Raw genomic sequence first — 26,452 nt, forward strand, 5'->3', positions numbered from 1 at the left:
GTGGATTCCAGATGACTTATTGAAAAAGAGGGATTAGTAAGCAGTCCTGGATCATGCAATATTCCCAACAGCACCAGTGCAAAATTTTCCTGCAGGATTCACTAACCCGCAGTACCCGAGGTTCCATGAGTTAGTGAATCCCATAATAAATATTCATGTGGTAAAGCAGTGCACAAACCACCTATTTTGCTGTAAGTTAGAAAATAGGCCCCCTCAATTTGTATACTCTAGAAAACGGAAAAGATGGGAAATAGGATAGAGAAAATCAAATAGCCGGAGGATATAAACTTTTTTATGGTGTTACATTGTTTAAACTTTATTTATGCACAGCCACATTTTAGACAGGCCATAGAAGTAGGAGTTCAGACATGCAGGTCAGTGAGTCTCAAGTTTCGCTGGTATTTTAGAACAGAATCTGCTGAATCTGGAGAAATGGATGTTTATACCCCCAGTGCGTGCAGTATAAACATTCATTTTAGAAAAATAAACATATAAAAAATCAGTGGGTTCGTTCAAAGCCACCACATAACCAGTTATTATCCCAATGCTGTCACAGTGACTGATTTATTTTGCCAGTTTGGCATTTGGGGAGGGTCAAAGCCACTAGAGAATTAAGGGGGCAACCTCTCCCGCCCCAAATCCCTCAAATGGACTGCACCTCAATAGCAGCTGTTTCCCAAATCCTAAACGTGCTTGGTAGCAAGTGTAACTCCCAAAGTCAATCTTTTAGGACATAGACATTTACTACTACTACTACTTATCATTTCTATAGCGCTACAAGGCATACGCAGCACTGTACACCATACACAAAAAGACAGTCCCTGCTCAAAGAGCTTACAATCTAGATATAGGGGACAATTGTATAAATGGTGCTCAAAAATTGGCACCAGAAAAACAGGCACTAAGGGCTAGATTCTGTATATGGTGCCTAAAAAATCCACGCAGAAAAAAATTATGCCAAGGCGTATTCTCTAAAGTATGCCTAAATTTTATAGAACAGACTTAAACTTCCACGCAGTATGTAAAATACATGAAGCAGCTCACCATGCAACTAAAGTTGCTCACGTCCATGTTTTACTTGGTGTAAATCCCGATGCCTAAATTACGTGCAGAATGGGTGTATTCTATAATAACGCACATAAATTTTAGAAATACCCATACCCCGTCCATGGCCACACCCCCTTTTCAACTATGCAACTTAGAATTTAGGTGCACTTAGCAAGTTGTGTGTGTGAGTGGAGGAGTGGCCTAGTGGTGGACTTTGGTCCTGAGGACCTGAGTTCGATTTCCACTTCAGACACAGGCAGCTCCTTGTAACTCTGGGCAAGTCACTTAACCCTCCATTGCCCCATGTAAGCCACATTGAGCCTGCCATGAGTGGGAAAGTGTGGGATACAAATGTAAAAAAAAAAAATTTTCAATTAATGCCAATTAGTGTGATAATTGCTTGTTAACTTCCAATTAACAGCACCAATTAGCTAGTTAACCAATTAAGTTATGGGCACTGTTATAGAATATACTTCAGTTTCCACATGGATTTTTAGGTGCCATATATAGAATTCGGGGATCAGCGGTATTATATAAAGGATGAGTCAGGTTGAGTGCTCTTTATGCACAGATGCCGGTGGCCAGCTCATGGCATGGCGCTATTCTATAAAACTGCATGCAACTTTTCAGGATGCCCCTGCCCCTTCCTTGGCCATGCCCCCTTTTGAGCTGCATGCTAGGGGATTTAGGCATCCGGTTTGTGGAATAGCACAAAGACAGATGTGCATGCAAATCACAATTATTGCCAATTAACTGCAAGAATTGATTGTTAAGGTCAATTAAATTGATAGTTAATGGCTTGTTAATTTATTTGCATGTGCATCTTTGATTGGTGCCATGTATAGAATTCAGGGGTTAGTCTCCTTCCAAATGGGAAATAAATGTCTATGAACTTGCCCATCTAAGACACGCACAGATCAGACACCTTTGCCATACGTACATAGCCCAGCTTTGTAAAACAGAGATTTGGACATTTATGCGAGATAAATGTTTAAGTACCAGTTTATGCACATATCAAATGCGAATAGGGCTTGTAAAATGAGGGCCATTACATTTTTGTTGTGTTTTGCCCTCTGTAGAGAGGAGCAGCTATATGAAGTCTGAATAAAAATATATTTAGGAATCAAATTTCAGCTATAAGGAAGATGTAGAATAGTGCTGAAGGAGGATAAATCTATGAAGAACTGAAAGAAAAGATCAGCTGGGAAATAAACTGGTCATATTGGATGGGCCTTAGGATCGTTATCTAGTGTTATAATCTAGGGCCTTTATACTAGGTAAGCATCACATGAATTAGTGTGTGCTACATTCTAGCATACAAGTGCGATAACATACCATGCTGGCATGATAGCACACACTAATTTATGCACCAAGTTGGGGGGGGGGAGAGGAATATGGGCATGGACTGCATATTGCAGTTAGGGGGTATTCTATAAATGGTGCTCAAAAATCAATGTTGGAAAAAAATCTGAGCTAAGCAGTATTCTCTAAAGAGCTGTCTGGGATGAGTGCCCATTACAGAAAAGCGCTTAGAGCAGATTCCCAAGCTGAAAACTGAGCGCCAGTATTTACACCAGCGGAAACCTGTAAATTGCTGGCACCCTACTCATAAATAGTGCTACTCTATAACACTGTGTATGACTTTTTAGCCTGCCCCTCCCCTAGCCACACCCCTTTTTGAGTTGTGCATTATAGGGTCATTTTACTAAGCTGCAGTAAAAAGTGGCCTGTGGTGTGGGCACATGAAACTGCTGCGCTCCGAGGCCACTTTTTACCACAGCCAGAATTTCTCTTCTTTTAAATGGAAGTCGTAATTGGGCATTCGCTAATTAAAATAGTGACACATGGTAATTTAATGCCTGAGTCCTTTCTGCCACCTATTTAGAAGGCGGTTAGGGCTAACGCGATAACCCGGAGGTAATCAGACAGTGTGCAGCAGTGGCCAATTACCACCAGGCACGCCTACACCGTGCCCCTGTGCTAGAAAACAGAATAATATTTTCTGGCACGGGAAATGCCGTGCAGCAAATACAAAACTACCGCAGGGTGCCTGGGCATGCCCCACAGTAGTGCTGTTTTGGCGCTTGCTACCTGCGCAGTAGCCCTATCCTGGAATTGTGGAAAAATCCACAATTCCAGGAATAACATGTATAGAATGTTTGTACATTTGGGAAGCTCTTTGGCCGCTGTCGGGGACAGGATGCTAGGCTCAATGGACCCTTGGTCTTTTCCCAGTGTGGCATTACTTATGTACTTATGTACTTTGTAAAAGGGACCCTATCCACCTTATAATCGAAAGAGAAAAACGCCTAGACTTCGACCCAAATCGGGAGATAGACGTTTATCTCACAAAAACGAATAAATCGGTATAATCAAAAGCCGATTTTGGACGTTTTCAACTGCTCTCCGTCTTGGATGCGGACAAAGTTGATGGGGGCGTGTCAGAGGTGTGGCGAAGGTGGAACTGGGGCGTGGTTATCGGCCGAGGAGAGATGTACGTGTTAGGATGATAATCGAAAAAATAAAGGCGTTTTTAGCAGAAATTTAGGACACTTTTGTTGGACCCTTTTTTCACACGAACAGGTCCCAAAAAAGTGCTCTAAATGACCAGATGACCATCGGAGGAAATCGGGGATGACCTCCCCTGACTCCCCCAGTGGTCACTAACCCCCTCCCACCACAAAAAAATGATGTTTCACAACTTTTTATTTTCACCATCAAATGTCATACCCACCTCCCTGGTATGCAGGTCCCTGGAGCAGTTGTTAGGGGGTGCAGTGGACTTCAGGCAGGTGGACCCAGGCCCATCCCCCCCTACCTGTTACAATTGTGCTGCTTAATGCTTATTAGTCGTCCAACCCCCCCCCCCAAACCCACTGTACCCACATGTAGGTGCCCCCCTTCACCCCTTAGGGCTATAGTAATGGTGTAGACTTGTGGGCAGTTGGGGAGCTCAACACACAAGGGAAGGGTGCTATGCACCTGGGAGCTCTTTTACCTTTTTTTTTTTTGTTTTTGTAAAAGTGCCCCCTAGGGTACCCGGTTGGTGTCCTGGCATGTGAGGGGGACCAGTGCACTACGAATCCTGGCCCCTCCCATGAACAAATGCCTTGGATTTATTTGTTTTTGAGCTGGGCGCTTTCATTTTCCATTATCGCTGAAAGACAAAAACGCCCAGCTCACAAATTGTCGAATAAAACATGGACGTCTATTTTTTGCGAAAATACGGTTCGGTCCGCCCCTTCATGGACCCATTCTCGGAGATAAATGCCCATGGAGATAGACGTTTTCGTTTGATTATGCCCCTCCACGGGATTTAAGTGCTTAGTACATAAGTACATAAGCATCACCATGCTGGGACAGACCAAGGGTCCATCGAGCCCAGCACCCTGTCACCGACAGTGGCCAAAAGAACAAACAATTTGTCCCGCCCATCCTAGAAATACTGTATTCCTTCATCCATTCAATAACATTCTATGGCTTTTTCCTCCAGGAAGCCGTCCAACCCTTTTTTGAAGTCCGCTAAGTTAACCGCCTTAACCACCTTTTCTGGCAGCGAATTCCAGAGTTTAACTACGTGTTGAGTGAAGAAAAAATGTTATAGAATAGCACGCAGGCAGATGTGTTTAATGCCAATTAACTTCATAATTGATCGTTAAGGTCAATTAATTGATAGTTAACGGCTCATTAATCAATTTGCATGTAAATCTGAATTTTGGCACTGTATATACATCCAGGGTTAGAGCTCAGTACTTACCATGCACTGTCATGAGTACAGTTATTGCTTCCTCTAGAGGGGGCATAATGAGGGAATACTATAAAGTGAGTACCAACATTTAGGCACCAAGTATGTGCAAAAATGACCAGAATATTGGCATATCCATACTTGTGTGTGCACATATATGCATATATCCCAATATTTTGCTTATGTTCTATTCTAAACAAGGTGCCTAAATGCAATAGTGTGTAGTTTGAAGGTGAGCGTACATATCAGCAAGGCAGAGTTACACACACAAATTATAGAATACTGTATTTCTTTGAAGGGGTGAACAAACGTGTGGATAAAGGTGAGCCAGTCGAAATTGTGTATCTGCATTTTCAAAAAGCATTTGACAAAGTACCTCATGAAAGACTCCTGAGGAAATTGGAGAGTCATGGAATAGGAGGTAGTGTTCTATTGTGGATTAAAAACTGGTTAAAAGAAAGCAGAGAGTAGGATTAAATGGTCAGTATTCTCAATGGTGAAGGTTAGAGTGGGGTTCCCCAGGGGTCTGTGCTGGGACCGTTGCTTTTTAACATATTTTCAAATGATCTAGAGATGGAAATAATTAGTGAGGTAATTAAATTTGCTGATGACAAAGTTATTCAAAGTTGTTAAATTGCAAGAGGATTGTGAAAAATTACAAGAGGATCTTACGAGACTGGGCATCCAAATAGCAGATGACATGTAAAGTGAGCAAGTGCAAGGTGATGCATGTGAGAAAAAGGAACCTGAACTATAGCTACATAATGCAAGGTTCCACATTAGGAGTCACCAACCAGGAAAGGGATCTAGGCGTCATCGTTAATGATACTTTGAAACCCTCTGCTCAGTGTGTGGTGGCAGCTTAGAAAGCAAATAGAATGTTAGTTATAATTAGGAAAGGAATGGAAAACAAAAATGCCTTTGTATCACTTCATGGTGCAACCACACCTCGAATATTGTGTGCAATTCTGGTCACCGCATCTCAAAAAAGATACAGTGGAATTAGAAAAAGTGCAGAGAAGGGCAACAAAAATGATAAAGGGGATGGGACAACTTCCCTATGAGGAAAGGCTAAAGTGGGTAGGGAGTTTCTATACTCTTCCAGAAAAATCAGATGAAATGAAGATTTATCTAATATATTAGATCCTGCAGATCACATTGACCTCAAAAGTTGATGAATATATAAGGAAGATGCTATCGCAGGAGAGGTTTTTCCTCATAACTCTTTAAAAATCAATAATAAACTTTTATAATGAATTCACAATTCTATTGGTAACCAATGAAGAGCTATTAAAGATGGTATAATATGTTCAGCTTTCCTTACCCCTTTGATCACCTGTGCCATAGTGTTCTGTGTAGACTGTATGGGCGCTCAGTTGTCCATACATTTAGACACCCCAATTACACCAACCATAGACCTGGTGTAAACAGGAGTGACTAAGGGATCCTTTTACCAAGCTGTGGTAAAAGAGGCCCACGGTAGTGTCAGCACTCGGGTTTCCCGAACGCCGAGGCCCCCCTCTTATTGCAGCAGTTAAAAGGTGAAGTAAATGGCCTTGCACTAAGTCAGCACATTGGCTCGCGGCTGCTTACTCCTGGAGCCCTTCCTGCCTCCATTGCCACAGTAGCCCTACTGCGGTTTGATAAAAGAGCCCCTAAGTATAGCAGCACACAAGCAACTTACAATAGTAACACAGTAACCTAGTAGATGACGGCAGAAAAAGACCTGCACGGTCCATCCAGTCTGCCCAACAAGACAAACTCATATGTGTATACCTTACCTTGATTTGTACCTGCCTTATTCAGGGCACAGACCGTACAAGTCTGCCCAGCAGTATTTCCCGCCTCCCATCACCAGCTCTGGCACAGACCGTATACTGTAAGTCTGCCCTCCACTATCCTCGCCTCCCAACCACCAACCCCTCTTCCCCCCACCTGCTCCACCACCCAATTTCGGCTAAGCTTCTGAGGATCCATTCCTTCTGCACAGGATTCCTTTATGCATATCCCACGCATGTTTGAATTCCATTACCATTTTCATCTCCACCAAAAATATGTTGCCTGAATGCCTGCCTCTCAAATGGCGCACCCACGTGTACACCCCCATTACAAAGGCAAACCTGGTCCTAGAGGTACCCCATCCCATCAGATTTTCCGGATATCCACAATGAATATCCATGAGAAGGGTTTGCATGCACTGCCTCTACTGCACGCAAATCTCTCTCATGAATATTCATTGTGGATATCCTAAAAACCATTAGCACAATTCTAATTCACCAGGTAATTTATGAGATAGCTCCCTGGTATTTCTCATGGACTTTGAAAGTATGCCAACCGGTACGCACATTGCAGTCAGTGGATTTGAAATATTTGTAAACTGTAAATCTGGGAAAGAGGCATTATGCTGATGTAAGGGCAGCTGCATTTTCTATTGCAGGACCACATTTGTGGAGCAATCTACCTGGATATTTATATCTTGCTAGGAATGAAGTTCAGTTTAAGAGACTGCTGAAGACTTATTTGGATATTTATATAACCACTAGTTTGAGGTATAGTATAAGGGGAAGGGGGAAGGGAAATGGGACTTGATAAACCGCCTTTCTGAGGACGTCAGACTCACAGAAACAGAAGCCTGCGCAGCCACGTTGCTGATCTGCAAGGGCAGGGTTCTACATGGAATGTTGCTAGTGGAATATCAATTCCATGTAGAATCTCAAATAGTAGCAACATTCCATGTAGAATCTCAAATAGGGAAAGGGAAATGGGACGTGATATACCGCCTTTCTGAGGTTTTTGCAACTACATTCAAAGCGGTTTACATATAGTCAGGTACTTATCTTGTACCAGGGGCAATGGAGGGTTAAGTGACTTGCCCAGAGTCACAGGGAGCTGCAGTGGGAATCAAACTCAGTTCCCTAGGATCAAAGTCCACTGCACTAACCACTAGGCTACTCCTCCAGATAGATTTTTACAGCTTGTCTTATTTTTTTTATGTTTGTTGTTGATATCAATATTTGTTAATTTTTTTATGGATGTTTCTATTGTAATTCACCTAGGGGCACCTTTTACTAAGCCGTGTAAGCATCTATGTGCACCCAACGCGTGCCAAAATGGAGTTACCACATGGCTACCATGTGGCTCTTGCGTTAATTTCATTTTTGGTTTGCGTCCAATCTGCAAATCTGAAAAATATGCATGCATTGGATGCGCGCAAAGTAGGCCATTACTGCCCAGTTATTGCGTGAGTCTTTACCACTAGGTCAACGGCTGGCGGTAAGGTCTCAGACCCAAAATGGACGTGAAGCAATTTTGATTTTGCTGCACATCCATTTTCTGCAAAAATTTTAAAAACCCACGCCGACACAACTGCAAGCCATTTTTTCAGCGAACCTTAGTAAAAGGACCCCCTAGTGTTTAGGTGGAATATAAATTAATAAAACAAAATAAAATAAAATAAACAGGAGTGTGTGTTTCTGTTGTGGCTATAACACCATTCCATCCTCAGAGTCTGACCTTGTTTTTCAGCTCACAACTTCAAGCATTCTGGGATTTAGAGAATTTGCATTGTATATTGACAAAAGCAGAATGGCAAATCACAGGAAGCTAAAAGGTGGGATCTTAATAACCAGGACTGATTCAAAATCTCTCATACCTCTCAGACTGGTGTTGGCAGATTTTCAGCTTGTACTCAAGCGATACATTGTTCACATGTATAATCAGGGATTTCAGATCTGAAAAGAACACATGCATTCATCTTGTATAAAAAAAATGCTAATACTTTGGCATTTAAAAGAAATGATTACAAATAGGAAATCCCTGGTTCCCTGTATCTAACATTATTCAGCAGAGGAAACCCATAGAGAAACACAGTTTACACTTACTTACAACTCAGAAAAAAATAAACGAAACCCAAATGCTGTACAACCTGTCAAAGTGCAGGCTTTAATTTATTATACGTGCTCATCAACGTAACCCAGAAACATTAACAGCCTGAGGGCCAAACCAACCCCTTTAATGCCAAATACCCTAAATACACCACAGATCAAGTACCAAGCCCAAGCTTGCTTTGTCTGAAGGAGATGAAAGCACAAAAAGCAGGTGAAGGCTTTTTTTTGACTCATCACCTGCAATTAAGCAAAGGAAAATCAAGAGGAGAAGAGGTAAGCTGAACTTGCTTTAAAAAGACCCGGTCAGAGCAGGTGGATGCTTGCTAAGGATGGTTATGGTGTCTGCTGTCAGTCTTTCACCAAATGGAGTGCATTTATTAGGGTTTCCTGCATGTTAACAGCTCAACAGGGAAAGTTGGGCTACAGAATACAAGCATACTTTTTGCAACAGGATCTTTCTGAAAAGGTAGCCTGGTCCTGAGAATGCATGTGTGAATTCAGTGTTTCCTTTTATGCGTCAATATAAGATTTTGGACACAGCTGAATGAATGTTTCTAGGACAATGATACAAGATCTTCTTTTGACCCAATTGTTTAACACATACAATGAACCTCGTCGACATAGGAAACAGTGTGCAAAATAATGCTTACCACTTAATACAGACAAAACAAAAAATCAGTTTTGATCTGAAGAATTTGTTTGAAGTATTTTAATTTGGACTTTCTATTTTTGTCCCATTTCACTTTTGCTGGGACTGATGGAATATTTCAAGGTCTTCAAAAGAATACACTCTATTACAACCTTTTGGAAATGTGCAAAATAAATCATTGTTTGCTGCAGTTTTATTCCAGGTGGTTTCTGAATTCATTCTTTGAGCTTGCTAGTGCCTTTCCTGCATACCTGTGAAGGAAGTGGAATGGTGGGGGTAATTGTATAAGGACTTTTGGGGCCCTTTTACTAAGCTGTAGTAGTAAAAAGTGGCCTGCACTAGTTTGGATGCGTGAAATTGGCACGTGGTGGACCCTTTTTATCGCTGCGGGTAAAATCGCCTTTTTTGAATGGGCAGTAAATGGCCGTGCGTTAATAATAAAAGTAGTGCATTGCTATTTGCTGCTTCAGACCTTACTGCCACCTATTTACTTGGCAGTAAGGTCTCACATGCTACTCGTGTGGTAATCAGTGCGGTACTAATGTGGCCGCACTGCCGATTACCAGGGCCGCCGAGATACTGAGCCGGGCCCGGGGCAAGGCCGCCCCCCAGGCTGCCCCGCCCCCTCGAGGCCACCACCGCCCCCCCTCCCTGTGCCCCGCCCTCGCGGAAACAGGAAGTTACATCAGACGAGGGCCGGACAAAGGGAGGGAGGGCCCGAAGGGAGGCGATCTGCCGCTTTCATATGGAGGTGAGGCGCTGCCGATTTGAATGCAGGGGTCCCGGTGGCGGATGGAAGGGGGCTGTCGACGGAGCCGAGGGCAGGCGGGTGAGACGGGGGGCTGTGGCGCCGGCAGCCTGGGAGAAGGAGAGAGACCCCGGCGCCAGGCCCCCCTTGGAGGTCCGGGCCCGTGGAATTTTTCCCCCCTGACCCCCCCCCCCCCCCCCCTTGGCGGCCCTGCCGATTACCACCAGGAATCCCCCACCCCCACCCCGTGGTATGAAATAGAAAATTATTTTCTACCTTGGGAAACAGCATGCACCAACTTCAGAATTACCACTGGGTGCCCGCACTTAGTAAAAGGACCCCTTTCTGAATGTATAGCCTGCTTTTCACACAGAAGTGGAGGAGTACATTGTTTAGTACCACTATATTGCCTCTTCTACTGAATAATCCTGAAAATGATACAAATAATCGGTGTATTCTAATTTGTTATATTGGAAAGATTTTTTATATTTGTTAAGGGGGAAAAAAGAGCCTCACAGCGCTCCTAGACTAATCGTTTATTGGAGCTAAAATGGATGGGCAGTTGAGGATGTCCAAGATGTGGGTGTTTCCGTGAGAAGGATGTCCATGCCTTTGCTATGCCTCCAGTACCCCCTTTATTTATTTATTTGGATTTTGGATCACAAGTAGCAGCAGCGGGATTTCAACTGGCCACCTCTGAATTACAAGACTAGTGCTCTAACCACTAGGCCACTCCTCCACTCCACTCCACTCCATGCCCTTGAAATTTGGCCATACCTGTGGGGAGGGCAGTTCAGGACGTCCAAAATGTTTGGAAAGAAGGACGTCCACGCCTTCACTATGCCTCCGCTGACACACACACACCTCCCCCCCCCCCCCCCCCCCCCCCCAGGGACCTGCATACTGCTGCAATGGACCTGAGTATGATATTTGAGGCTGGCAAAAATAGTTTTTAAAGTTGTTTTTTTCAGGGTGGGAGGGGGGTTAGTCACCACTGGGGGAGTCAGGGGAGGTCATCCCCGATTCCCTCCGGTGGTCATCCCCGATTCCCTCTGGTGGTCATCTGGTCAGTTCGGGCACCTTTTCATGGCTTGGTCAAAAGATAAAATGGACCAAGTAAAGTCGGCCAAGTGCTCATCAGGGACGCCCTGCTTTTTTCCATTATCGCTCAAGGACGCCTATCTGTTAGGCACGCCCCAGTCCCGCGTTCGCTACGCCTCCGACACGTCCCCGGGAAGCAGTTGGGGATGCCCAAAATCGGCTTTCGATTATGCTGATTTGGGCGACCCTAAGAGAAGGACGCCCATCTCCCGATTTGTGTCGAAAGATGAGCACCCTTCTCTTTCGAAAATAAGCCTGATTTTGTAATCACAGCTTGTAGGCGCAATTGTTTGTATCTTGTGTTTTAGTTTTTGCTTTCGGTTCATGGTCCATACAATAGGACTCCTGGGGAAGGCTTGAAAGCTGAAACACAGCCTGTGTTGGGTCCAGAATAGCATTCCAGCACAAGCACAGAATAGCATTCCAGCATAAGCATAGAGGCAGTGGGCATGCAGCAGGGGAAAGAGTAGTTGTGTCACCATGCCTACTCTTTTTTTTTAGTTACATTTGTACCCCGCGCTTTTCCACTCATGGCAGGCTCAATGCGGCTTACATATACAGGTACTTATTTGTACCTGGGGCAATGGAGGGTTAAGTGACTTGCCCAGAGTCACAAGGAGCTGTGCCTCAAGTGGGAATCGAACTCAGTTCCCCAGAACCAGAGTCCACCACCCTGCTTACATGCAGATCGTTATAGAACACAATCCACACATAAATCCCAACTAAAGCCCAGTAATGCTAATTAATCAATTAAGTTGCATACGCAAATCGGCAATGCGTGTAGATTTGTGTGTGCAACTTTAGCGATGTATATAGAATCCAGGGGATAAATGTGTATTTTCCAAGACAGGGAATATTATGAAGGAACATTATTCACAGCTAACACCAGGCTTGATGGAAAAGATAGTGTTCCTAAAGACAAACTTTCCTTTGCATGGTTTCTTTTAATTCCCATGCAATTGGGAGGAGGACTGAGTGTACAGCCCTGCCACAGCAATGTATGCCCACTTGCCCACACTATGCTATAACCATGTGCCTACATTTAGGTGCCCAGGCGGGACCTTTGTTGTGCCAATTTAACAGGCTAGACATGGACCTATAGCCACAAAGCCCTGCGAGTCCTATCCATTCTCCACCCATTGTCTACCCATGTGTACACCGACCTGTCAAATACTTGTTATATAAAATATGTGTACAATTAAAGAATAGCACTTAGACAGAACTTTGTCATGTACGCATGTATGTACATATATAGGCATTTATATGCCAGTATTATAATCATTTCCACATGCATTAAGCATGCAAATGTTAGCATCCACTTTATAGAATTCTGTAGCTTGGTGCCTCCAATTGGGTACCCAGAGGGGTCATGGTAGGATACTATTCTATTATGGAACCTCATATGCCAGCCATGGAGCGTATACCTAAGTATGGCAGGAACACATGTAAGCGGAAACCCCCGCCTGTGTGTCGCCCATGCTCCACTGCTGTGTATGTCCCCCTTGCAAATGCATATTGTATAAGTTAAGCAGGTATTTGCAGAATAGACTTAGGTACCACACTAGCATCTACAGACATAAGTGTATACATGAGGCCTTATTCTATAAAGTTTATCCTCCTTAATTTGTGCTCCTAAAATTTTATGCTCCTAAATTACAAGCATAATCTATTTTGGAGCACAGAGTATGCTTGTAATTTAGGAGCATAAATTTAGGTGCATAAATTATACTCATAAATTTAGGAGCAAAACCTTTATAGAATAAGGCCCATAGCGCATAAATGTCAGTATTCTAAACATTTACATACATGTAACCTGCCCAGTCCTCACCACATCCCACAGAAAGCAATTAGCATGGGATAGCACGTGGTACTTGCTTAGCATGGGCCTGAGCTTACAGTTATTAATAAACATGCCCCTTGCTGTGATAGAAAAGTTTGATCTTACTTTGCTCTATGAGACATTATTTTCATGCACTATGCCCCAAATTCTATATATAGTGCCCAAAATTGGACGCTAATATTTGGACACTGATCTAAGCTGTGCACCCAACTAAATTGGTTAACGAACTAATTAGTGCTAATAATTGGGTGCTAATTTGTACTAACTGGCACCAATTTGAATTCGGGTGCGCACCTTGCTAAGTGCTATTATACAATAATGTCACCCAAATCCAATAGCGCACAACCCACATGGGGGTGTGGCCTTAGTAGGTGCATGGGCGGGTCAGGGCATTCCTAAAATTTGCACACAGTATTACAGAATACCAGGGATGTGCACCCACATTGGGCACCAGGAATTACACCTGCTTTCCGCAGACGTAACTCCTGGCACCCAAAATTGAGCGCTGAAATCGGCACGCAATGCTATTCTATTTCTGGCTATGACTAGACCTATCTCTTGTGTGAATGCTTTCTGTCCTTTTCAATATTGTAGTTCTTTTCTATTTCCTTTCTTGAAACTGGATTGTACACCGCCCGGTTCTGCACATCAGTTTGGGCAGCAAAGAAAGTCTAAATAAACTCTAAACCATAATGGGTGCTCAGATGTTTGAATGCCTTTTACTGAATCTAGCCCTACTATATGATCATTTTGTAAGTGGACTGTGAGGTGGTTAACAAAAGTTTGTGTTTTCTAACAGTGTCATTTCTTGAAGTATCTCATTTCCACCTTTAATTTTAGCTGTTTTACAGTTTACCTGGCCCGATTCACTGGTAATTTATGCATGGTAACCATAATTAAATGTTTTTACAAATTATGTGGTAATTATACCAGCTACCTCCATATCATACAATTACGTATGGCTTAATTCCCCTTAACTACGAGGCAGAAAGTTTTCAGCATACAGATATTCACTGAGTTGATCAAAGAAAAAAAATCCCATAATAGATAATGCAGGAAGCCTTGGAAATGTCACATAAATCTCTTTTACCAGATTACCCCCTCCACCACCCCCAGATGATGTACAGGTCTGAAACAGTGTAGAGAAACCACACTGAACATGCTCCGAATCTAATAACAATGAGTAGGAAGGGAATAAAGCCAAGAAAGGATATTCATACTTCAAACTATAGAGGTGTCATTTAGAAATAATTACATGCTCGACCATATACATCCAAAAGAATCAATGGGACCTGCAAGTGAAGAAGCAGCCTAATGCAGTGGTCTTCAACCCAATCCTCAGGGCACACCCAGCCAGTTGGGTTTTCAGGATATCCACAATGAATATGTATGAAGGCAGTGCATGCAAATCTATCTCACGAATATGTATTGTACATATCCTGAAAATCTGACTGCCTAGGTGTGCCCTAAGGACTGGGTTGAGAAGCAAATGCCTAGTGGTTAGGACAGTGGGATAAGGACCAGTGAAGCCAGAGGTCAAATTCTGCTTCTCCCATTAATGCTCCTTGTGATTTTAGTTAAATTAGTTTGCCCTCCATTACCTCAATTACCAACTTACAGGCATAACTACTAATGTATGTTTAATTATGTATCAATTTACCACATGTTGCATGTTATGCAATAGAATATAGTTACAAATAAAGAGTGTGAACACGTGATAATGCAGATTTTAAGCCTCACGGTCAGAGATGTACCTAAATTGCAATTCTTCTTGGGCTCTTGTTTGGAAAGAGAAAAAATTAAATCCAAACATGCAGCTAGACTAAAGTTGCTAATGTATGCTGCTGTTAATGGGATTTCTTAGGGGTCCATTTTCTAATGTGCGTTAATGGATTTAGGGCCCTGTTTACCATGGTGCGTTAGTGTTTTTAGCCTACACTTAAACCATGCACTAACCATGTAGGTACCTATGGTTAATATGCGTTAAAAACATTAATGCGCCTATAAAGCTGCTTAGTAAACAGGGCCCTTAATGTATGCTAACAATTAGCACGCGCTAAATGCTGTGCAGTCTATTGTCTACCTATGGCCTCCAAGCAGAACTGCCAAGAGGGGGGGGGGGCGGGGGAGCAAAATTCCCCAGGGCCCAGCATCCAAGGAGGCCCGCCAGGCACTAGCATTGCTCTTCTGTTCCTGTGCACGGCAGCGCTGCAGAGCAGAATACTTCCTTCCTGCTGCGTCCAAACAGCCTCTTTGGATGCAGCAGAAAGGAAGGAAAGAACAAAAAAGACATGTTTCTGGTTCAAATATTTTCCAGTGCACTTAGTAGACATGCATAAAAAATGAAATTACCACCCGGGCCTCGCGGTAGCCAGGCGGTAGTTCAAAATTGATGCGAATAGGACATGCGTAGGTGCCTAAGCAGCTTATTAAATGGGCCCCTTTGTTTTTCTGATCATGTTGGTCCCAGTTTCTGATTCTTTTGCTCTCTATCTGTTCTCCGTTTGCAGGGCTTCCTTTCCATTTATTTCTTTACTTCCCTCTTTTCTTCTTCATTTCTTGCCCTATATGCATAAGTAATAGCTGGGTCCTCCTCCATGGACTTGACTGGAGGAGGTATAATGTGGATCCAGTTTGCCTATTTTTTCCATCTATATGCAGTTTTTCTCCTCTCTTCCCTTTCCCTCATCTCCATCAGTATGCATCTCCTTCCTCTCTCTTCTCTTCCCTTCACTCCATCTATGTCCAGCATTTCACCTCTCTCTCTCTCTCTCTCTCCTCCCCTCCATCGGTGCATATCTTACTTCCTCTCTCTTCTCTTCCCTCCCCTCCATCCACTTCCAGCATTTCTCCTCCTTCCCTCCCCTCCATCCATGTGCATCTTCATCTTCTCCTTCCTCCCCTCCATCCATGTGCAGCATTTCTCCTCTCTCCTATCCCCTCCATCCATGTCCAGCATTACTCCTCTCTCTTCCCTCCCCTGTATCCACATCCAGCAATAATTCTCTCTCCCCTCTCCTCCATCCAAGTCTAACATTTCTCCTCTCTCCCCTGTCCACCCATCCATCCATGTCCAGCAATTCTCCTCTCTCTCCTGCTCTCCTCTCCATCCATTTCCAGCATTTCTCCTCTCTTCCCTGCCCTCCCCTCCCATCCATGTCCAGTAATTCTCCTCTCTCTCCTGCTCTCCTCTCCATATATTTCTAGCATTTCTACTCTCTTCCCTGCCCTCCCCTCCATCAATGTCCAGCATGTCTCCTATCTCCCCTGTCCTCCTCTCCAATCCATGTCCAGCAATTCTCCTCTGCCCCCTGTCCTCCCCTGTCATCCATGTCCAGCGATTCTCCTCTCTCCCCCCTGCCCTCCCCTCTAATCCATGTCCAGCATTTCTCCTTCTCGCATTCTCCTCTGTCATCCATGACCAGCGATTCTTCTCTCCCCCGTCCTCCCCTGCTATCCATGTCCAGCGAGTCTCCCTCCCCCCTCCCATCCTCCTTCTCCCGCTGCCTGCTTAAGAGTCTGGGCCCCCGGCTGTTGCATCCACATTCTATTGCTTTCATTATAAAACTTTTAAGATTCGCCTCCCTGGTTGGTCGCCGTTTATGTCATCCTCTACGTGTCCTTGGTTCCTGTTGGATTTGCATAGAGGTTTTTTCTTGTTTCTGTTTTTGACCCTATTCTGATATACTTGTCATTTACATGCATTCTTGGTGCCTAAAAATAGGTGCACTGCGATAGAATTACCTTCAAAATGTTGTGTGCACACATTTTGAATACTAAGAGATTTTTAATGATGTAATCATTTTTACAAGGTCTCATTGTTCCTTATGAAACATTTAAAAACTGAGCCCTTGCCACCAAAAATCTTTCATTTGAAATTTTGCCAGAGAAGGTTAAGTGAAATTAGACATGTTGTACATCATTGCATTCAGGGAAAAGAGTTCTAAACTTTGATGTTAGTGAAAATTTTTTATTAGGTTTTTGGAAAGAAAGTAGGAAAGTTTATTGAAAGAGAGAATATCAATCCTATCAGTTTCAGAATTAAGGGGTCATTTTACTAAGCTGTGGCAAAAAGTGGCCTCAGTGCGTCCTTGCGCAGCTTTTCCCCATGCACTAAGGCAATTTTTCCACAGGTGTAAACGGCCATGTGCTAATATTGCTATTAGCACATGGTCATTAAAAAAATTACTACATGGGCTCATACCACCACCCATTTTGTAAGGGGTAGGGGCTCACATTGTAATCCTGCACTAATGTGGCTACACTAACTGTTTAGGACAGGAACGCCTACTTGCCACCTCCTGACATGCCCCTTCTCCAAAAAATATAAATATTTTGTAGTGCACACTAATTTGGCAGTTACTGCAAAACACCTGAGCGCATCCCATGATATGCCATTTTAAGCTGCATTAGGCACACATTAGCACCTAACGCAGCTTAGTAAAAGGGTCCCTAACAGCCAATTAAATTGTGCACGCAAATTGGGCACACACCCTAATTTGCATGTGCAATTTTTTGTGACTTTTATAGAATTTGTGGGTTATCCCCAAATTCTATAAATGGTATCTTAAGTTGTGCATGCTAATTTGGCCACATGGTTAAATTGCATGCACAACTTGGTTAACAAGCCAATCAGCCCTGATAATTGATACGTAACAACCAATTAGCAGCACTAATTGGCTTTAATTAGAATTTATGTGCACAACGTTCTAGGCGTATGTGAGGGTGGGTAGAGTAAGATTATCAGAGCTGTGGGTGAGGAACTCAGGTGAGGAAGGAACAAAAGTAAGAAGATCAGAAAGGCTGAAGGGAGTGAATGAGAGGATTAAAAGGGAATGTGAGGGGATTGGAGGGTGTATGTATGGAATGGGTTGTTTGGAGAGGCACGAGAGTGGTGCCCCCCCTACTTGTTCTCAGTACTGATGCTGAATTGTTCCTCCTTCACTTACTGATAACATGACATCCCTGCCCCTTGCTCTTCCACAAAGTAAGCAGGAAAACTACGATGGAGAGACAGTACGTGAGGGTATTAGAGGAGCTGTTAATTCTGAGGCAATCATTTCTCTAGATGCCAGATCCACCCCTCTGATCCAGGATCCCCTTTTCCTTCTCTCATCCCCCTTTCCTCCTCTTTACCTCCTCTCTATCCCCTTTCAATCTGAATCTCCAAGATCTATTTCCCTATTCTCTCTCCCTCTTATCTCTTCCCATTGTCAATCACTAACAAAGGCGCTTGTGCCTCGGTTGGATCAGCTGTCAAGACAGATTCAACATTTTGAGTCCTTGCTGGCTGAGACTAATTGGAGAGCCTGAGAACAAGAACAGTGTGTCTCTTTGGTAGAACTTAAGACGTGTGTAAAAAGCTAAAGGAGCAGGCCATGAAGTTTAGAACATGAGTAGCCATACTGGGTCAGACCAATTGTCCATCTAGTCCAGTATCCTGTTTTCCAAATAGTGGCCAAGCCAGGTCACAAGTACCTGGCAAAAACCCAAATCATGGCAACACTCCATACTACCAATCCCAGGGCAAGCAGTTGCTTCCCATGTCTGTCTCAATAGCAGACTATGGACTTTTCCTGCAGGAATTTGTCCAAACCTTTTTTAAACCCAGATACGCTAACCGCTGTTACCACATCCTCCGGCAAAGAGTTCCAGAGCTTAACTATTTATTGAATGAAAAAATATTTCCTCCTATTTGTTTTAAAAGTATTTCCGTGTAACTTCATCAAGTGTCCCCTAGTCTTTGTACTTTTAGAACGAGTAAAAAATCGATTTACTTCTACTCGTTCTACACCACTCAGGATTTTGTAGACCTCAATCATATCTCCCTCATCCGTCTCTTTTCCAAACTTGAGGATCTCAAAAATCATTTAAGAAGGAACAATGTGCACATTGTGGGGTTACCAGAAACTATTCTTGATCATAATCTTCCCCAAGTATTAGGCTTTCTGAACATTTGCCTTTGATTCAGAGCAACTGTGCTTTGAACGTTCACACTGCTAAGGCTGCAAGGGTGGTTGTGGCATGGATTCTTAATTATGCTTGCAAAGCCGAATTATAAGCATAAGGAAAGTCTCAAATATAAAGGGGAACAAGTACTTATGTTTCAGGATTATTCCCATGCCCTATTGGAGCGGCACAGGCATTTTACTCTACTTTGTAATACATTAAGTGAGCGCAAAATACAATTTATGTTCCTGTATTCTACAGTGCTAAAAATTTATTTGGATGGCAAGTGGAGTGTATTTGACTCCCTGCAAGAAGCACAGGATTGTTAACAGACTTTCGGATCCAGAGTCTTAGATGTGAGGAGGGCACAGAAGAAGCTCTGAACCTGGGCTATACTTAATTTTGTGCCACTAGTCTCAGATTAATGGTTGGTTTGGTGATGAAACTTCAATCGTTGGCGCTCTGGTTCTGTTTTCTTCCTGTCATGAATGGAATTCCTATGTCTGTTTATTTGTATATACCAATTTTTTTATATATATGTAAACCGTTCTGTTTTGCAGATGCAATAAGATACGGTATATAAATTAACATAAATAAATAAAAATACTGTTCCTTATTTGTTTTGCAGTATAGAATATCATTTCTGAGTGGGTCAGGTGTCTCCTGGCTCAAGGTGTGATCTTCTGTTCCTTTGCACCATGTGTGTTGGGGGAGCACACGCTAATTTCATGAGGGAGGGAGGGAGGGAGTACTGTTTGGGGTGGTTGTGGATTTGGGATGTTAAAGTGGACTAGGTTGGGATACTGCTTGGGGATGACTGCTTGGGGATTATTTTTAGGAAAGTCATGGGGTTATATATGACTAATGATTTGGAGGATTATGTTGGGACTTCTTGGTAAGGGCTGTATGGTACAGGCAGGGGCGTATCTGCGTGGGGCCATAGGGGCCTGGGCCCCCGCAGATTTCGCCCTGGACCCCCCTACCACCATCAACCCTCCCCCGCTGTCACCTACCCCCGCCGAGGTCCACTTCCTTTTGCCTGCCGATGCCTTTTACTTCAGCTGGCGGGGGAAACCATCCCCCGCCAGCCCAGCCGAGGTCTTGTTTAAGTTTTCTTCCTCGTGCTGTGCTGTTAAAAGCTGCATCCCTTCCCTTCCAGTTTCGGACGGAGTCTGACGTCGCAGCACATTGTACGTGCAGGACGTCAACGTGCTGCGACATCAGACTCCGTCCGAAACTGGAAGGGAAGGGATGCAGCTTTTAACAGCACAGCACGAGGAAGAAAACTTAAACAAGACCTCGGCTGGGCTGGCGGGGGTTGGGGTCCCCCGCCAGCTGAAGTAAAAGGCACCGGCAGGCAGGAGGAAGCGGACCTCGGCGGGGGTAGGTGACGGTGATGGCGACGGCGGGGGGGTTGACGGCAGTGGGGGGTCAGCGGCAGCAGCCGGGGGGGCTATAATGTGCCCCCTTACTCTAGCCCTTGCCCCCCCCTACCGCTGAACCTCAGATACACCCCTGGGTACAGGGGTTGTTGGGGTTTTTTTGCCAACAGTGCTTTGTCATTGATGATCATCTTGTGTCCTTTGTTCATCTCAAGCCTTCTCCACCTACCCACTGTTTTTTGCTGACTACATTCTACTTGGGATTCCTTTCGGTTTTCTCTTTGTTTCCTGTGGTTCTTCACCATAGTTACAGTAAGGGCCAGTCCAAGGGTATCCCCAAAGGCAGTACATTTTTTCTAGTGAAAAAGGTGCCGGTACTCAAATGCCAGGCCACCCTTCAGGGGTGGGGTGATCACTGAGGGACCCATCCCAGAATAGCCAGGCCCCCTGCAACCAGTCACAGAATCTATGACAAGACAGAATTTGTGTGTAGAGCCTGAACTCTTTCTTTAAAACTTGGGGACCATGGGTCAATTTTAGAAGACAATGGAAAAGGTGCCGGTACTCAGTACCCCCGAGTACCCCTTCAAAAAAGCCCTGCCCAAAGGTATGCGATGGCCTATGTAAACTTTCAGCCATATGCCCCCCAGCAAGGGGCAGCTCAGGACCATGCTCCTTTCCCTGGGGAGCAGGCATAAATGTTAGTGCATAAAGTATGTGCACACAGATAAATTTTATTAATATGCATGTAAATCATGGCTCTGCCAATGCATTACCCAGACTCCTCCTGTGAACGTGCCCACTCTACTAGTATACACCTACTTGCACCCAATGTACTTTTAAGTAACATAGAGGCACATTTTCAAAGCACTTAGACTTACAAAGTTACATAATAACCTATGGAACTTTATAAGTCTAAGAGCTTTGAAAATGAGCCCCATAGTAGATGATGGCAAATAAAGAACTGTACAGTCCATCCAGTCTGCCCAATAAGATAAAGTCATTACATATGGTATGATGTGATACTTCATATGTATACCTGGTCTTGATTTGTCCTTGCTATTTTCAGGGCACAGACTGTAGAAGTCTGCCCGGTACTGTCCTTGTTCTAAATTTCTGAAGTTGTTGAAGCCCCTAAAAAGCTCCTCTGCAGCCCATTCAAATCTATTCAGCCACGATCAGGGCACAGACCGTAGAAGTCTTGCCCAGCACTGGTGTTGCTACCTAATATCTGCTAAGCTTCTTTAGCTCCATTCCTTCTAAATAGGATTCCTTTATGTTTATCCCACGTATTTTTTAATTCCGTTACTGTTTGCATCTCCACCACCTCCTACAGAAGGCCATTCCAGGTACCTACCACCCTCTCAGTGAAAAAATACTTCCTGATATTATTCCTGTGTTGGCCCCCTTTCAATCTCAATTAATGTCCTCTAGTTGTACCACCTTCCCGTCTAAGCATTGTCTAATTTTAAAAGAAGATTTTTGCATGCATAAATCAGCATTTTACATTTGGAACAAGGTTTATAAACTTATCTCCGTAATGCATAATCAATTACAGCTAGCTATCAGACTTGATTAATTTATATTGTGTATACCCTGGCTCTAGAAAATATTTTTTAATTGTATTGTAAGCTGCTAATCTCTTCTGAAGTGACAAATAGCACCTTACTTAAGTGAAAAAGGTATGCTCGTTGAAGCCAATGCGTAATGCACAAGACAAGGGGAACAGATGGCTTACAAATTAATCATTGCCTGTACAGGTGATATTTAGCAGCGTTCTCAGGCATCTGACAGCACTGTAATTGCAGAACACTTGCATCCTCAGATCAGTCAGAATTCCATTTATTAGTGCATTTTAATAGACATTAATTTCAACAGAGATATAGCACAAAAATAGAGTTCACCCATTGTCAAGGGGAGTTGAGAAGGACATAACAAGGATGGAATACAAGAACCAAGACCATTAATCTGGAACAATTCCAGAAGGCTGAAACAGACTTTTGCTTACCACTCTCTGTCAAGCACTTGGCAACCTCACTGTTCAGATTCACATGAGCTCTTACACTTGCAAATTCTGATCAAAACTAAAAGTTAACCTAAAAAAGGCCTAAGGGAAATAAATGTGTTTAGAATGAATTAGTTTTTAAATTGTAATAGAAAGTTTGCTTGCCACACATTAACTCTCTTGACGAGTTCCTGAAAAAAATGGTCATTTGTTGTCTCTTTATGTACATATTTAAAGTATAAGAGCTGTGTGGTACATAGAAAGTAGGACAATTTGAAATAGATTTGTAGTAAAATATGCTCAGGAACTTTGTGATGTATGAAGAATAGGTAAAAGCCCTACAACAAGTTAAAAAGGGCAGATATGTATCACTGAGGCCTTTTCTCCATATAAATAATTAATTGCTAAAATATATGTTGAAATAGTTGGGTGCATTTATAAGAGCCTGAATCCACTGCTGCATAGTCATTGGGAAAACAAAAAAAGCACACAAGGACCTCCAAGACTGGGACAATGAATGACAATATGACCCGAAAAGGGCCGTGTTTTGGCAAGAGTCCGCCTGCTTCAGGGGTCTATAAAGATAACAACAAAATGTAAAATAAGATATCATACATTGATACACCACAACTGAAAAACATATATAATGAATATAATGACATGACTTAACAGTTTAAAATATTAGCTATATATATTGAAAGAAAAAACATAAAAATGCAAAGCTACTTTAAGAACATAAATATAAGTTATGCATAATGGAACATAAAATATGCTAGTCAATATAATAATTCTTCAGGAATAAAAAAAAACTACAATGAACCATCATATACAATGCTGCCAATCTTAACAAAAAGTTCCAAGTTTCTTGTTGTATCTTGCAGAATAATAGATAATGCTGGGCAAGAAGAACAAAGACTTAATTAAAAAAAACTAATGGCGTATTCCAAATTAAGAAGGTGTGCTGAAAATGGCCTGCGGTAGTGTAGACGCCTGTTTTGGGTGCGCGCAGAATCATTTTTCAGCGCACCTGCAAAAAATGCCTTTTTTTATTTTTGCCGAAAATGGACGTGCAGCAAAATGAAAATTGTTGTGCATCCATTTTGGGTCTGACAGCTTACCACCAGCCATTGACCTAGTGGTAAAGTCTCACGCGTTAACCAAGCGGTAATGACCTACACACATCAAATGCCACTTGGCATGCATCCGATATGCGCGTCTGAAAATAAAAACCTTTTTTTGGCCATGCATTTCAGGCGCACACCAAAAATGAAATTACCACAAGAGCCATACAGTAGCCAGGCGGTAACTCCATTTTGGCGCACAATGGTCACATATAGACACGCAGCTTGGTAAAAGGGCCCCTTAATTTAAAAAAATTAATGACGCAATCCAAATTAAATCAGGTGGAGTGAATGTGCTCACAATGTGGATTTGCCATATGCATCAGAACCACCATGTGCTACTTACAAAGTGAACCATGTGAAATCCAGTAACAAAAAAATCATTTACCTCTTAAAAGGTGTGCAATCCGGTGGTGCTTCACAGGAATTAAAAGTGTGCTTTCTGTAGGTTACAACCAGGGCTTTTTTGAGGGGGTACTTGGGGGGGGGTACTCGTTTGATCGCCAAGACCTGTCGTTTGATCGCCAAGACCTGTCGTTTCTTTCTTTACAACATCCGTAAAATCCGCCCCTTTCTTTCCGAGCACTCTACCAAAACCCTCATCCACACCCTTGTCACCTCTCGTTTAGACTACTGCAATCTGCTTCTTGCTGGCCTCCCACTTAGTCACCTCTCCCCTCTCCAGTCGGTTCAAAACTCTGCTGCCCATCTCATCTTCCGCCAGGGTCGCTTTACTCATACTACCCCTCTCCTCAAGACCCTTCACTGGCTCCCTATCCGTTTTCGCATCCTGTTCAAACTTCTTCTACTAACCTATAAATGTACTCACTCTGCTGCTCCCCAGTATCTCTCCACACTCGTCCATCCCTACACCCCTTCCCGTGCACTCCGCTCCATGGATAAATCCTTCTTATCTGTTCCCTTCTCCACTACTGCGAACTCCAGACTTCGCGCCTTTTGTCTCGCTGCACCCTACGCCTGGAATAAACTTCCTGAGCCCCTACGTCTTGCCCCATCCTTAGCCACCTTTAAATCTAGACTGAAAGCCCACCTCTTTAACATTGCTTTTGACTCGTAACCACTTGTAACCACTCGCCTCCACCTACCCTCCTCTCTTCCTTCCCGTTCACATTAATTGATTTGATTTGCTTACTTTATTTATTTTTTTGTCTATTAGATTGTAAGCTCTTTGAGCAGGGACTGTCTTTCTTCTATGTTTGTGCAGCGCTGCGTATGCTTTGTAGTGCTATAGAAATGCTAAATAGTAGTAGTAGTAGTAGGTACTGAGTACTGGCACCTTTTCCACTGTCTGCTAAACTTGACCCATGGTTCTCATATTTTAATGAAAGAGCTCAGGTTCTACATACAAATTCTGCCTTGTCATAGATTCTATGACTGGTTGCAGGGGTCCTGGCTATTGTGGGGTGAGTCCCTCAATGATCACTCCACCCCTGAAGGGTGGCCTGGCATTTGAGTACCGGCACCTTTTTTGCTAGACAAAATGCACTGGTTACAACATAGGTGCTTATTCATTTAAGAAGGAACATCAGTGCATTATTATTTTCCATAAATCAGAAAATTATATATAATCTGTGCAAAACAAGCCAATGAATGTAATGAGAATGTGAAGCATTAATGATAATATAAAAAGGTTAGTCTAAATTGCCGTTTTACAATCTGAGGGAATTAAATTGCAGAAACAGCTGCCATGGATGTGTGCCAAGCAAGTAAAGGTCCGATGGAGATTGCTCTCAGGAGGCTCCAACCAAGTTGGACCCTGAATCCAGGAACACCCGGGTCAGGGTATTACTAGTATGATGACAAGATTCTTTTCAGGTAATATACAGAAAGGAGGAAGACCAAAGGTGGAATTGAAAGGGGCGTGGTTATCACCATGTGCTACCATTAAGAAGTGTTATTTTACCACTAACTCATAGTATGTTAGCACAGATTTCATTTTATGTAAAGAGACCGCATTACTAATACCTGGGATTAACACATCTTAATGGTAGCCCACCTTGATAACTTCCCCCAAGACTGAGAGCAAGGAGCAATGTGTGAAGGGTAACAAAGAAAAGATAGAAATGTTAAAGACATTTTACTGCTCAGCATTCTTGGATGAAACCCTGGCGATGTCTAACCAAGGTACATATCAGAAAGAAGATGATATCATAAATGCTCTTCTCAGAAAAGAGTGTTTATGAAGATCTTGAAAACTGAAAGTGGACAAAGCCATAAAGCCAGATGAGATATATCCCAGGATTCTAAGAGAGCTCAGAGAGATTCTGATGGGTCCTCTCAAGGACGTTTTTAATAGACCTCTGGAGATAGGAGAGGTTCCACCGAACTTCGTAAGAGTGGCCATGGTCCCTCTTCACAAAAGTGGAAACAAAGAGGATGTTGGAAACTATAGGCTGGTAAGCCTGAGCTCAATGGTGGGAAAAAGTAATATATTAAAGGAAATGATAATGCAGTGGCGTACCAAGGGGGGGGGGCGGTAGGGGCGGTCCGCCCCGGGTGCCAGTGGGTGGGGGGTGCTCCGCTCCCGCCGCCTCCCGTGGCCGTTCCCGTGGCGCCGCACATTAAAAAAACTGGCAAAGCAGCGTCTCGGGCCCTGCTTGTAAAAAATAAATCAAATCTCCTTCCTTCTCCTCCTCGTCTTGATGTCGACTTGGGCCTTCCAATCAATTTGATTGGAAGGCCCGAGTCGACATCAAGACGTCAAGACAAGGAGAAGGAAGGAGATTTGATTTTTTTTTTACAAGCAGGGCACGAGGCGCTGCCTGCGACGCTGCTTCGCCGGTTTTAACGGGATTGAGGTGGGGAAGGAGAGGGGCGAAAGGGACTCAGGTGGGGGTGTTCAGAGGGGAGAAGGGGACTGGGGTGGGGGTCTCAGACAGGGGAGGGGAGAAGGGGACTGGGGTGGGGAGAAGGGGACTGGGGTGGGGGTCTCAGATGAGGGAAGGGGAGGGGAGAAG

This window comes from Microcaecilia unicolor, chromosome 1, assembly GCF_901765095.1.
Source record: "Microcaecilia unicolor chromosome 1, aMicUni1.1, whole genome shotgun sequence".
Taxonomy (NCBI): Eukaryota; Metazoa; Chordata; class Amphibia; order Gymnophiona; family Siphonopidae; genus Microcaecilia; species Microcaecilia unicolor.